The 13,838-nt window shown below is 40.0% G+C and overlaps 1 protein-coding gene across 6 annotated transcripts in view; it reads left to right on the top strand.

Moving 5' to 3' along the window:
* sulf1 (sulfatase 1) overlaps positions 1-13,838 on the top strand; it is a 182,546-nt gene that overhangs the window by 107,533 nt on the left and 61,175 nt on the right. For all 6 annotated transcript variants that reach the window (XM_022685639.2, XM_022685621.2, XM_022685646.2 and 3 more), the window contains one exon: positions 3,536-3,991. The gene's annotated coding sequence lies outside the window, so the exon portion shown is untranslated. The remainder of the gene's footprint in view (positions 1-3,535; positions 3,992-13,838) is intronic.

The following is a 13,838-nucleotide window of genomic DNA, read 5'->3' on the forward strand; positions in this document are numbered from 1 at the left end:
TATTTCACACTGTTGTTTACATATAAATACTGTATGACATACTGAGAACTAAATAAATAGAGAATTTCCCCTTTAAATGGTCAGCCTGCTCGGTTGGATTTATTTGCCAAGTCATGTTTTGCCATCTGGTGGCTCGTAGCTTGCCTAGCCGTTAAGCAGTGAGGAGCAGGTCTGTGATTGAGAAGGTTAGCACGTTGGGGACAGATGAAACGCTGTTAGCATTAGCAGATGAAAGGAGTGCTAAAGAGCCTCAGTTTCCTCCCCCCGTTGATGAGAAGACGATGAGTTGTATTTGATTTTGAGCAGTGAGAGGATTGCAGTCTCTGAAGATTGATTAGCGAGTGTGTGTTTGCGTGTGTATGAAGCAGGGGGTCCGCCCAGACCGAAACTAATACCGGGGAAACAGGTGTGAAAGGCTCTTCACAGAATGCTAATAGGTCACTTAAAGGCCTTTGTTTTGATTCCCTCACCCCTGATGAACTTACTCAGATGTCACGGCCGTGCTGGAATGCGGATTGGAGCGCCGGGCCGCTTTTCAGGGCCCTGACAGAAGATCAAGTCCACGCTTCCTAATGTTACACATTAATGTAAAGATGATTAGGAAATGAGTGACACTGGTAATAGCCTCAGTTTGCCAAAACAGAGTCTTGACTAATGTTTGTGGAGTTGCCTGAGAGATGCTGCTGGTTTGTTTGCTGAGTGAAAGAGTTCTAAGTTTAAAGGGGAGTTTAGTTTGGGTTGTGGTAGGACACTTCAGCAGCTTCATTTTTTAGGACTGCAGAATATATGAAGTTTTTTTTTTTACAAAGACAGATAAAGGTAAGATTAAAGGAAATCACTTATCTGTTTTTGCACATTGTTTTATGATATTGATACCTTTCTAGCTTTGACAAATGCATCTTCATCTAGTATAGTGAGAACGTGAGAAGATGATAGCTTCTGTATACGTGCAGTAGTCTCAAACAGAAAGAGTCCAAAAAGTAATTTTGTGGCCAGAAAACTTTTATAGGAATGCATTGAATCGTGTCTGTAAACCTTTAAACCTTTAACCACGAAGTCTAACTTCTGTACAGGTCATATTTTTTTTAATTAAATGAAACGTGCTAACTTTTGCTGCATTCCATTCGAATTTTCAAGTCAAGATGAAATTTTAAGTGGAATATTCTCACAAGTTATATTACCTTTTCAGAACATCAGGAGAGCCTTAAAATTGCGTTCAGTGTTGAGAATCAACAAGATGGCTTCACTTTACATTAACAGTAGTAAAAGCAAAAGTACTATACAGTGTATTATTCTGCATTAAGGTGCTTGTCAGGGGGGTCAGTTTTTCTCCAAGATGAAAGCCATTCACCCGACTTGGTCACCTTCCTTTTTTTTATATTAAATTTTGTTTATGCTTAATAACGTATATGTTGTTCGTAGATGGCTTACACTAACTGATGTTAACTAACATATATAGAAATTAACATACAAACAGCACATGAATGTTTGATATATTACCGTCGTTCACATGCTCAGTGATGTTGGAAAGCGTTTATATCACAACTCAGTTCATGCTGCGTCAGAAATTTCGATGCGAGAATTTCGACTTCGGGATCCCTCTTTAGAGAGTGTGCATGAGCTGCTTCCTGTTGGAAAACTTGATTTTTTGAAAGACGACACCACATGAATGCAGCATTAGCACGTCTGTCTGTCTGTGTGTCGTAAAATCAGTCACTCACAGTAAACCTGTTTAACCTCTACTGTCCATGGTATTGTTTGCATGGTGTTTGGATATGCAAAATACTGTATAATCCATTAATGATTATTGATTGATCATAATACAAAAATTAACTTGTATTACGAAAAGCTAATTTGTGCTTCTGCGTCAAACTGTTTATCCACATTTGTAATTATTGTAATTACAGTTTTTGGAATGTTTAACTGGAACGCCATCAGCTCAGGTGTAACATCATTCCCAGCTCTGACGTAAAAATTCTGAGGTAAATGGAACGCTGCATAAACCACAAACAGTCAGCATGTTGTAGTGAAATGCGATCAGCAGCTAATTTTAGTTGATGTTGAAGTTCCTGATTGTGAGAATTGATGGATTGTGTAGTGATGGTTCGTCCTCTCTCTCTCTCTCTCTCTCTCTCTCTCTCTCTCTCTCTCTCTCTCTCTCTCTCTGTGTGTGTGATGGATGGTGAAGGGCAGGAATGTTGCCGAGGCAGTCTGAAGATTTATCACACAGAGGTGTGAGCAGTGCAGATGTAACAGCTTGGTGCAAATGGCAGTGTGCTCCAGAGGCTATTCTAGTCCTTTAGTCCTTTATTACTACAGTATATACCCTGCCTTCATACATGCAGAGGAGGACTTGTACTGGTGGTACAGGGCTTAAGGGGGGCCGGTGGTGGTGAGCCTTTGTGAATGTGTTTGGGAGAGTGGGTGGGTGTGGGGGTGTGGTTCGAGGACAAAATGTCACGACTTTGAAAAGAGAAAACAGCGTTTAACCTACAGGAACAACAACATGATCCTGACTTTGAAAAGTGCTTTATATCAAACACAGATCAGCCATAGCTTTTACACCACCACCTTGTTTCTACCTGCATTGACCATTTTATCATATACAGCTTTGAAAAAAAAAGATTTTACCAAATTGAAAACCGCTGGAATATAATCAAGAAGAAGATGGATGATCACAAGCCGACAAACCAAGCTAAACTGCTTGAATCTTTGCACCAGGAGGGGCATAAAGTTATCCAAAAGCAGTGTGAAAGACTGGTGGAGGAGAACATGCCACGATGCATGAAAACAGTGATTAAAAACCAGGGTTATTCAACCAAATATTGATTTCTGAACTCTTAAAACTTTATGAATATGAACTTGGTTTCTTTGCATTATTTGAGGTCAGGACCTCACAGGGTCACCACAGAGCAGGTTAATTTTATTGTGTGGTGGATCATTCTTAGCACTGCAGTGACACTGACATGGAGATTGTGTGCTAGTGTGTGCTGTGCTGGTGGGAGTGGATCAGGCACAGCAGTGCTGCTGGAGTTTTTAAACACCTCAGTCAGCATCATTTCTCGGCTCATTAGTTAGTTACTTAGTTTTAGATTAATTTTAAACCGATTAAACCAAGTTTTATTATAATAATAATTATATATTTATTTTTAAATCTAATTCCATTTCTATTTATTTTTTTATATTTTATTTCCTGTTATTTTTAAAATAATTAAACTTAGATTTCACTTAGCTTTGTCATGACAATCCCTATTTTTTTTACATTGAAAATGAGGATTGCCCTCAATGTACTTCCAAGTCAAAATAAATTTGATTGATTGATTGATTGATAAAGCCTAAAAAAAAGTGTATGAGTTTGAAGTTCTAGCATAGTTGGTGAGGAGACACACCCCCCTCTTCTCCCCGTCCCCTCCCTCCCCCCCCTCCTCTCACACACTCTCACTCCCCTCCCACCCATCCATCCATCCAACCCCCAAACCCCCTTTCCCCTTCCACTCACACTCACACACTCTCTCTTTTTCTCTCTCAATCTCAGGTTACGGTGGCCAGAGTTTGCAGACATCTCCGTTAGAAGCTCCCTCTTTCTCTCTCTCTTTTTTTTTTTTTTTTTTTAACCCCCCCTCCCTCAGTGTCCCGTGTCGTTGTCCCAGCCTCCAGCCGGGGAAGAGCCACCCTGCCCCTCTCTGATTGGACTGGGCTGCTCGGGTAGTCTGTCTTGACGCAGCTCTAAGCGGAGAGCGCCGGAGGACGTGTTTCAACAGATGGTTCGGGGTTAGCGTGTGTGTGTCATCACATCGCCGAGAGAATTAGAGGAGGAAGGTCGTTCCTCCCGGAGCTGTGTGGTCCCCCCAGTGGCACGAGAAACACGAGGGAAAGAGAGAGAGAGAGAGAGAGAGAGAGAGAGCGCTCACGACAGAAAGAGAGAGAAAGAGAGACAGAGGGAGTCCCGTGCCTTCATACTTCAGGACAACACTGCACTCCTGTCTTTCAGGTACTGTCACTCACTGTCTTTAAAACAAAAAAACAAAAATCAAAAAGAAGAAGATTTGAGGTTTAAAACTGTCTCTTTCTGTAAGAGTTTCTCTCTGAATTCATCCTTTATTTCTCTCTCTGTATCTCTGTGTCTCTCTCTTATAATTTCCTATGTTTGGTGTGATCTTCTGATCTATCTGTCTCTTTCTATCTCACTTCAGGAGCTTTTCTCTACCTTACACCTCCTCTACTTTTATTGCTACCTGCTTGCATGTTTCTCTGCTACTCTGCTGATCTCTAGCTGATCTTAGGTATGTTTTAGCTGATCTTTTGCGGCACAAAATGCTTTGTAGCTTTTTACTATCTACCTGGGATTCACCTTCCTTTTCACTGACGTCTCTGTTGTTGTTCTTGGAGATTTGCTTGGTATGTGCAGTACTTTGCCTTTCTTTTTTTAAGCTGATCTTTGGTACATTTTAGCTGATCTTCTAGCTGGCAAAATAAAAAATGTAAAAGAAATGTTGTGGTTTAAAACTGTCTCCCTTCTGTAAGAGTTTCTCCTTTATTTCTCTTTTATATGTTTTGTGTGATTTTCTTCTGATCTATCTGTCTCTTTCTGTCTTACTTCAGGAGCTTTTCTCTACCTTAAACTTCTTTATTTCTACCTGCTTGCATGTTTCTCTGCTGCAATGCTGATCTCTAGCTGATCTTAGGCATGTTTTAGCTGATCTTTTGCCGCACAAAATGCATTGTAGCTGATCTTTTCACTATCTAACTTGGATTCACCTTCTGTTTTGCAGACTTCTTTGTTTTTGTTCTTGGAGATGTGCTTGATATCCAGCTTTTCTTTTAAGCTGATCTACGTTTTATCTGATCTTTTGATGAAAAAGTAAAAAAAAAAAAAAAAAAAAAAAATATATATATATATATATATATATATATATATATATATATATATATATATATATATATATATATATATTCTAGCTGATTGTTAGTGTTTACCTGGGTGTCACTTCATTTTAAAGTGTACCTCTGATTCCCCTTCTGTTTTTTTTAGTCTTGTTTTTGTTTTTGATTTTAGTTAAGATTAGAAGCCCCATGCTCCTTGATATTTGCAATGCCAAGCTTATCATTTTTAGTTGATCTTTTACTGCAAAACAATTAACGTATTTTAGCTGATCTATTGTTATTAATTAATATCTGCCAGTTGTCATCTTCAGTTTAGAATGTACTTGAGATTCTTCTTTAGTTTTACTGATTTTATTTTGTTCTTAGAGATTTGAAGATTCCTGTATAAAATGCAAAACATTCACACTGATCTCTAGTTTCTACCTCAGTGTCACTTCAGTTTAGTGTTTAACTCTGATTCTACTTCTGTTTTACTCTCTAATGCTGCCTCACATGCGTATTACTTAGCTGATCATTTTTAGCTTATCTTTTTACTGTAAAACGATCACATTCTTGCTGATTTTTGTAACTACTCATATGTCATCTTTAGTTTAGATTGTACTTTTTATTATTATTTTTGTTCTTAGAGATTTGAAGCTCCATTCTTTATTTATGGGGTTCTTTTTAGCTGATCTTTAGAATCTTTTAGCTGATCTGTTTCTGCATAAAAGGTAAAACACTCTCGCTGTTCTGTACTTTCTACCTAGGTCTCATTACAGTTTAGAGTTTAGTTCAGATTGTACTACTGTTTCACTCTGTCATGCTGTCGTGTGTGCGTATTACTTAGCCGATCGTCTTTAGCTTATCTTTTACAGTAAAATGATCTCATTCTTGCTGATTTTTTGTATCTACTCATATGTCACCTTTAGTTTAGTTTATGTATTTTTATTTTTTCTTTTGTTTCACTGATTTTATTTGGTTCTTAGAGATTTGAAGCTTCATACTGATTTATAAAATGTTGTTTCACTCTATCATGCTGCCTTGTATGCGTATTACTTAACTAATACTTTTAGCTGATCTTTTGCTGCATACAATTAAAAATACCTCAGCCTATCTTTAGTACATATATATGGGTGTCACTTCTGGAGGCTGCCTCTGATTGTGCTTCTCTTTCACTGACTTTTTTTTATTTTTATTTGATTAATTTGATACTTAAAGCTCTGTACTGCTTTGTATGTGAAAGTCCTAGTTTTTTTTTTTTGTCTTTTCTTAGCTGATCTTTGCCATGTTCTAGCTGATCTTTGAGTCAGCTTGAATGTGTGCGCCCATACACTTTAATATGTTTGGTATTTGGCTGATCTGTGCTGTCAGATTTGCACTTATGTCATTGTGCTCTCTATCTCTCTCTCTCAGCTGTTCAGTAGTTAGTTGCTTTCTTGTCTTTATGTAAACTAAGTTCAGCTTTGAATGGCACATCTAATTTAATTTCAATTTAGTTTTGTTTGTGTAATTCTCAGCTGATAAGGCATAGGGTAAATGTACACAGTATCTATATTGCTGCAGAATCGTGTTTAAGTAGAGTAACTCTTAGTTCTGCAGTGTTAAATTGGTGGTTAAGTGGTTCAGTATGAATGACATGAGGTTTATTCCAGACTTTCTCTGTGGATTTAGTTTAAATTCAGTAATTTGTGGTTCATTTCCATTTCGCGTGTTCAGCTGCAGGTTGACACAAGTTGTGAAATAGCCGGTCGGCTGTTTATACACTGTTTGAATTTCATGAAATCATTCATGAGGATTAACTCCAGCTCTAGCATCTTCATATTTAATTGAATTATTCATGGATATGCAGCAATTTTCCTCATGAGTGTGCAAAAATTGGTTGTTCGCTCTCCTTAATAAACAAGTCTTCTTCTGCAGAGGGCTTTGGGAACTGCCTGTCAAAGCAGAGCCGTGCACACGGAAGGGGGAAGCCTAAAGAATTCGAGGATCGCTTCAGCTATTTAGCTCCACTGGAGTGAAAAAGGAGACCCGGCCGTGGAGCAGGAGCCTGCACGGTTATATATGTGAAGCATGGGAGGTGTTAGTGAAGGCGAGTGCGCAGCTGTAGATGTAATGAAAATAGGCAGGTGCCAAGAACAGCAGAAAGTCTATGTGATTGACGTTCATAGCCATTAATCAGCTGTATCTGTATTTCACACGCTTTGCTAAGCTGCCAAAACCGCAGATGCATGGCAGTATGGTCTGAGAGTTTAAAACAGCTTAATTGAGTGCTAGTGATTTCTGTGGCACACATTTTAAAAGCGTTTAAGTGCCTTTGTTTGGAGTGTCAAGCTTTTACAGCTGTAGGTGGTCAGATTTCTGGACTGCCCGTGACATGGAAAAATGGAAAAATTCACTTTGTTCTTTCTCTTTTTTTTTTTTTTTTATTAAAGTGTCGATCTGTAAGTTTTGGGGATTTGGAGACCTCTCTGGTTAGAATGTGTAATTGCAGCGAGCAATTAAAGATGCATTGTGGTGCAGCCTTTTTTTAAGAGCTGCTGAATCTGGTGATTTTTTTTTTTTTTTTTTAGGACTACCTTTTGTTTAACTTTAGCTTTAATTCAGTGTTTAATGATTCCCAAATTCCAAATAAAAATATTGAGCTTTTTTTTTTTTTTTGCAGAAAATGAGAAATGGCATATTCATAAAGTTTTAAGAGTTCATAAATCAATATTTGGTGGAATAACCCTGGTTTTTAATCACAGTTTTCATGTATCTTGGCATGTTCTCCTCCACCAGTCTTACACACTGCTTGTGGATAATTTTATGCCTGCACTCCTGGTGCAAAAATTCAAGCAGTTCAGTTTGGTTTGATGGCTTGTGATCATCCATCTTCCTCTTGATAATATTCCAGATTTGGTAAAATCAAAGAAACTCATCATTTCTAAGTCGTCTCTAATTTTTTTCCAGAGCTGTATATTAGATGTCACAGGGATGGTTTTGCTACTGTTGCTACAAATTCACATCTTTCTCACACCCCTAGTGCGTTCACTTGGAGTAGACGGCTTGTCTAAAGTGTTCTACATGTCTTGTTCTGGGTGCTGGAGGTAATATCTCCTGTAAATCATGTCAGGAATGGTGGCTGCAGTGCTTGTGAAGTTGTCTTGGTAATGGTGGGTTCATTTGACCCTTTTCTTTTTCCAACTGGAGCTGTTCAAAGCATGTCCATCAGCTCTGCTTCACACTCCGCTTCAAACGTAGGAGTCTGTTTCTTATTTATTGGGCGCTGCTGTCTCGGGCGCTCGGTGAGACGCGGCGAGTTGGATGCTGGGAGTCGGCTGCCAGCCTGTTTGAGGGATGACATCTGAATGTACTGCAGTTTTTCCACTGTAACATGTAGTAATATGTAAACAATGGCTGCAGCTGTTGCAGATAATTTGCGATTCTGGGTCCGGCAGCGCCAACGCAAATATTATTCCTGTTGCCTTTTAGCCCTCATGAAAGTTCGCCTCGATATTGAACTCGCTGTGAGAGTGAGAGCCAGTGCACCGTCTGTAATAACACAGCAGCAGCAGCAGAGCAATCTTATTCAGCTTGCTCTCGCGCTCTCACACTCGCATTCTCTCTGTGTTTCTCTGTCTCTTTCTTTCTTTCTCTTTTTTAGCACCCTCATTTGTTTTTTTATTATCCCTCTCTCTGTCTCTCTCTCTCTCTCTCTCTCTTTCTCTTTCTCTTTCTCTCTCGTTGTCTTTCGCACTCGCTCTCACTCTTAAGCACAGACACAAACTTGCATTCTTTCTCTGTCCTTCTCTTATTCCCTTGCTTCTTTTTCTTGATCTTACATGCTGACAAGCCCCCTTATCACACTTTATTTTATTCCCCCTTTCTCTACTTTTGCATTCTTACTTGTACATTTTCTCTTATCCACTCTCTCACACACTTTCTCTTTCACTCACATTCACCATCACTTTTACGCCCTTTTCTTTCTTTATATCAATGTCTCCTTCTCCAAACACATAAGCCTTCAATTGCTCTCTTTATCTCTATCTATCTATCTGTCTATCTATCTACCTTTTTCCGATTTTCTCTCTTTCAGTTAGCTTGAATTCTTTATCTTTGTTCTCTTGTTCCCTTTTTTCATCATACACCCTTTTTCTATCTTTCTTTTATCCTTCCCTTCTCCACTTTTTGCACTCTAACTTGCTTTCCCTCTTTCTCTCACGATCTTGCTTTCATTTGCTCTGATTCTCTCTCTTTTACTCACTCTGATGTTCTCTCCCAGTCTCTTTCTCTCTCTTTCCCTCACATTCACTATTACTTTTACACTCTTTTCTGTATTTCTCTCATTCTCCCTTTTCCTAACCACTCTTTTGCTCTCTATTTCTTGTGCTCTCTCTCTCTCTCATTTGCTTACTTTCACTCACTTGCTCTCATTCACTCTTTCACTGTCTGTCTCTTTTGTGCAGTCTCTCACTCTTATAATCACACTCTCTCTTTAATCAAACTCTCTCTCTCTCTCTCGCTCTCTTATGCTTTAACTTTTAATTGCTCTTATTCACTGTCGCACACACTCTTATGCTCTCTTGTGGTCTCCTTCTCTCTCTTCTTTTAAAACACTTTTTCTGTCTTTCTCTCATTCTTCCTTTTTCTGCGCACTACACAATCTTTCCCTCTATTTCTTGTGCCCTCACACAATTTTCGTCTCTCGTTTGCTCACTTTCACTCACTTGCTCTCGTTCACTCTTTCAGTATGTCTCTTGTTCACTCGCTCTCTCTCTTTTTTGCGCACCCTCTCACTCTCTCTTTAATCAAACTTGTACACATGCTTTCTCTCTCTTTCTCTCTCTCTCTCTCTCTCTCTCTCTCTCTCTCTGTGTGAATTCCATTCTAAAGCTCTGGCTTAGTGACCGTGTTCCCATGCTTGTTCTGCAGAGTGAGCTGACCTGCACATGGCTATTTTCCCAAGTTCAGTGAGATTTGTGAGATTTCACAGTGTTGAAAATTTACACCGTGGAGCGATAGAAGCAGAGTCTCCTGCTTCTCAGTGTAAATAGTAGATGGAGGGCATGGGGGAGTGCAGTGTCAGGAGTATTTCAGGTTGAATGATTTAGTACCCTCCATGGCCTTTCTTTCCAGCAGTCTCTGAGATGTGTGCGAGTGTTTTACCCCCGCTGGTCCCTTTCATTTCTGAGCTCAAATCAAAAGCAGCGGCGAGTTCCTGCGTCTGTTTCTCTCTCGCTGCCCTGTCACTGGAAGAGATTGGCCGTTACTAAACTGCCTCCTACTCTGTAACTAGTGCCATGCATGCGCTGCCATTCTGTCAAACAAATCACCGCTGCCAGACGTTTAACAGCCTGCATGGCTGTGGCTGCACAGTGCTGAAATGCTGCTGGTAGAGCTTGCTTATTTACTGGCCCAGAGACAGTTTTTCAGTTGCCGTTCGTTGGGGCCCCGCAACTACACGTAGCTTGTATGTGTAATTGTTCTGTTCACGCTTTTTTGTTCCTGTGTAAACTGTGATCGATATAATCTTAAATTCACAGCTTGTCTATTCTAAATGTAAATGTAGGAACAGGCTGGTTCTAATTCAGGTTTAAGAGAGTCTGGTTTGCATGGAACCTGATGGATAGGAACATGCTAAAGAGGATTGCTACTCTCATTTAACAGTAGATGTATCCTGTTTCCTTTAATTTTATTTGTTTAGCACTCAATGCTACTGTCTTCAAATGTGGATGTGGAAACTCATCAAGCCCCCAAGAGCTAATTTATGATCATTGTTAAATATGGATACGGACAAAGTCTTTTATCTGATCTCTGCATTCTTTCTGTCCATATCTGTAGTTGAACCCAGTAGTTAAAGCGAAACATGACCACTTCTATATGGACACAATAAAAAGTAACTCTCTTAAGCTGAAACTTTCCTCTAGTGGATGTATTACTTAACCACCGTGCCAGACTAAAGGAAACATAGAATTTTTTAGGTAATAAAGGTTACTGTATTTAAGATAAATGCATTGTATTTAATCTCATCAAAAAACTGCAACACTGTATGGAAGACACTGCCTAAGTGTGTGAGGAAGAACAACTGAGAAGAACCAAGACTCAAAGAAAAGAACTTCCTAAAAACCTGAGAACAAACTGCTAATCTTTCCATGGCATTCCACTAAGAGGAACAGTTTGAGGCAGCAGGACAAACACCCCAACAGCATGAGGGAACAATTATTGAGAAGACTAAAGAAACTAAAGACTTAAAGACACTCAGTGAGAAATAATAAAAACAAATATTTAAAAGGAAGAACCCCCTAAACACCTGGAGACAAACCACTGAAAAGAACCAATACTCATAAGGAAGAACTTTTTTTTTTTAACTTGAGGAACCACAGAATGGACCCAAGCCTCAAAACAGAGAACTCTCTAAAAACATAGGAACAAATGACTGACCAAATGAGCAGAACTCAAAAGTAAAATTTTGCAGACAAACCAGTGGGGAAAAACAAAGACTCAAAAGCAAGAACTCCCATAAAACAAGCAGACAAACCACTGAGAGGAACCAAGACTAAACAGGAAGATCTCAAAAAAGATTAGAACACACCACTGACTAGAACCATAACTCAAAATGGATAAACTCTCTACAGACAAGAGGACAACCCAATGGGTGGAACCAAGACAGAAACATGAAAAGACCCATAGAGAACGAAGAACCACTGAGAAGAACCAAGACTGAAAAGGAAAGAGCTTCCTAAAAACCTGAAAATGATCCACTGGATAGAACTAAGACTCAAAAGTAATAACTTTCTTCAGACCTCAGACTGAACCACCGTAAGGAAGCGGTGTCTACACAACAAGAAAACTAAGTAGCAAGACTGTAACGAGACTGTGTAGAAGCATGGTGTGCTCCCAGCATGAAAATCACGCTGCACTCTCGAGTTTATCTCTGTCTACTTAATGACAGCATTCCTGCAGGAAGTGAGGTGGTGTAATTTTGAAGAGGGGGCAGCTGACGCTGATGCCATGGCTGTAATGGTCAGTGTATGGTACAGATGTGGGAGTTTTGTTTGCTCTTCCTTTCGAGGTTGCATAGTTCTGCTTAGACAGTCTGGAGTTTATACTTTCACAGATGCTGTTTAGTGCCCATTGAAGTCCTGCTAAAAGCTGAGAAGCATCCATCATTCTGATTACTGACAGAAGGTCTCGGAATGATCCCTGGAACATGCTGTCGCTTTCAGCTGTTGTAGCGAGTCCTAGCAATAGCACCACCAAGTGTTTCAGCAGCCTTATTTCAGGACATCGGGTCAGAAAGGTCAGGGAAGTGAATATTACACACTTAGTTCTTCTGGAAGGTCTTGAAACAGAAAAGGAGAGAATGAAATCAAAGGAGCAAGATGAGTTTACAGCAATTCAGGAAGAAGCAGAGCAAATGGACTGGTGGGCTACAATGATTCAGTTATGTAGCTTTTGCATATCAATCAAAGATCATAGAATTCTTAATCATGCTTGTCAAACTGATCGCAAACATTCTTGGACATTTAAACCCACAAAATGTTGGAAAAGTTGTGGTTAAACAGCAGGCCTCTACTGGCCTCAATCAACCAATCAATGACTTCCAATGGCTTCCATTGTTTGTCACAAATATTTAGAGATTTTTTGAGGTGTTCATTAGGTCTAAGGATGGCTGCGGTCAGGCATCAATGGTCCAGGGATCCTCCAAGAAAGACTTTTTGCTAAATGCTTTCTGCTTTGGAGCATTTTAACTAGATTTTTCTTGGTTGTGTAAAGTTACAAGCACAAGAGTGAGGTTTGGCTGTTGGATGTTCACAACCACACCTCACCCCCAACTTCCTGATACATACCAAAAGTATTGAATAGAGCACCATCATTCCAGAGACTGCACTGCTGCACTATTCCAATGTTGGAAGGTCCTAAACCCATCACACCTGGCATTAGGCATGGGACTAATAGGTTCAGTAGATTTAAATGTTCCAAGATTTGCATATATTATTGGACATACTTTTCTATAGGGACTAGATAAGCTTTATATGTGTATTGGTGCATCGCAGTCAGCAAAGGGTAAAGCATAATGTATAGCAGAAATTACTGGAGGATGTCAAAAGACCTTTGGACATATAGTCTACGGAGAGGGTGTTTTTTCTAAAGTTGTAAGTCTTTACCTTTACATCATGTATTGAAATTTCTTGGATATTCTATGACATCACTCCATAGAACCCCTATCGACACCATCATTATCGACACCATTATTTTCTAAAACTCTGAAGTGGATCACCGGAAAAAAGGCTTCTTTGGAGGCCAAGAGAAAAACAGCACCATGCTGGATGGACGCTGCTGCTTGTGGCTCAGTGGAGGTCAAAGGGCTCACCACCCCCTTCCACTTCCCACTATTTCTTTTTTCACTCACAAATCACGGCACACACTTGCTTTCCCTTTTCTCTTGCGCTGGGCCACACACCCCCAGCCTGAACGTGCTCTCCACAGGACAGCCTTTCTCCCTGCCACGTCCACTCTGTCCTGCGATAATCCACTCCACCGGCAATCTGTTCCAGATTTGAAAGAGAAAAAGTCCTGCCTGCGTTGCGTGCAATTAAAGCGGCCGTCAGAACGGATCGGAGTGAGGGAGCGCTCAAAAGGTGATGCAGCCAGGGGGCCGCTGCTTTCATCCGACGCTCCTCCAAAATGGAGATAATGGAGAACAATCTAGGAGAAAAAAAGAAAGGGAGGGAGCAGCTCATTTAATAAAAGACAGGATGCGTCACTTTGAACAACTTTAACCCCCGTTTTTTTTCTTTTCATCTCCTTTTGAAGAGCACGTTTAGGGGGCCTCAAGATGGTCTGCTGGGATCACGCAGATTTAAGCATGTGGCCCACAGGGTTCTACTTCAACATTTGGCGCTGCATGTTCAAATATGTGCCCTTGTCCTTATATAGACTCATGGGGAAAACGTGTTTCTCATGGGGTTCTTCAGTAAAAGCAGAGGTTCTGT

Source organism: Astyanax mexicanus, chromosome 1, assembly GCF_023375975.1.
Source record: "Astyanax mexicanus isolate ESR-SI-001 chromosome 1, AstMex3_surface, whole genome shotgun sequence".
NCBI lineage: Eukaryota > Metazoa > Chordata > Actinopteri > Characiformes > Acestrorhamphidae > Astyanax > Astyanax mexicanus.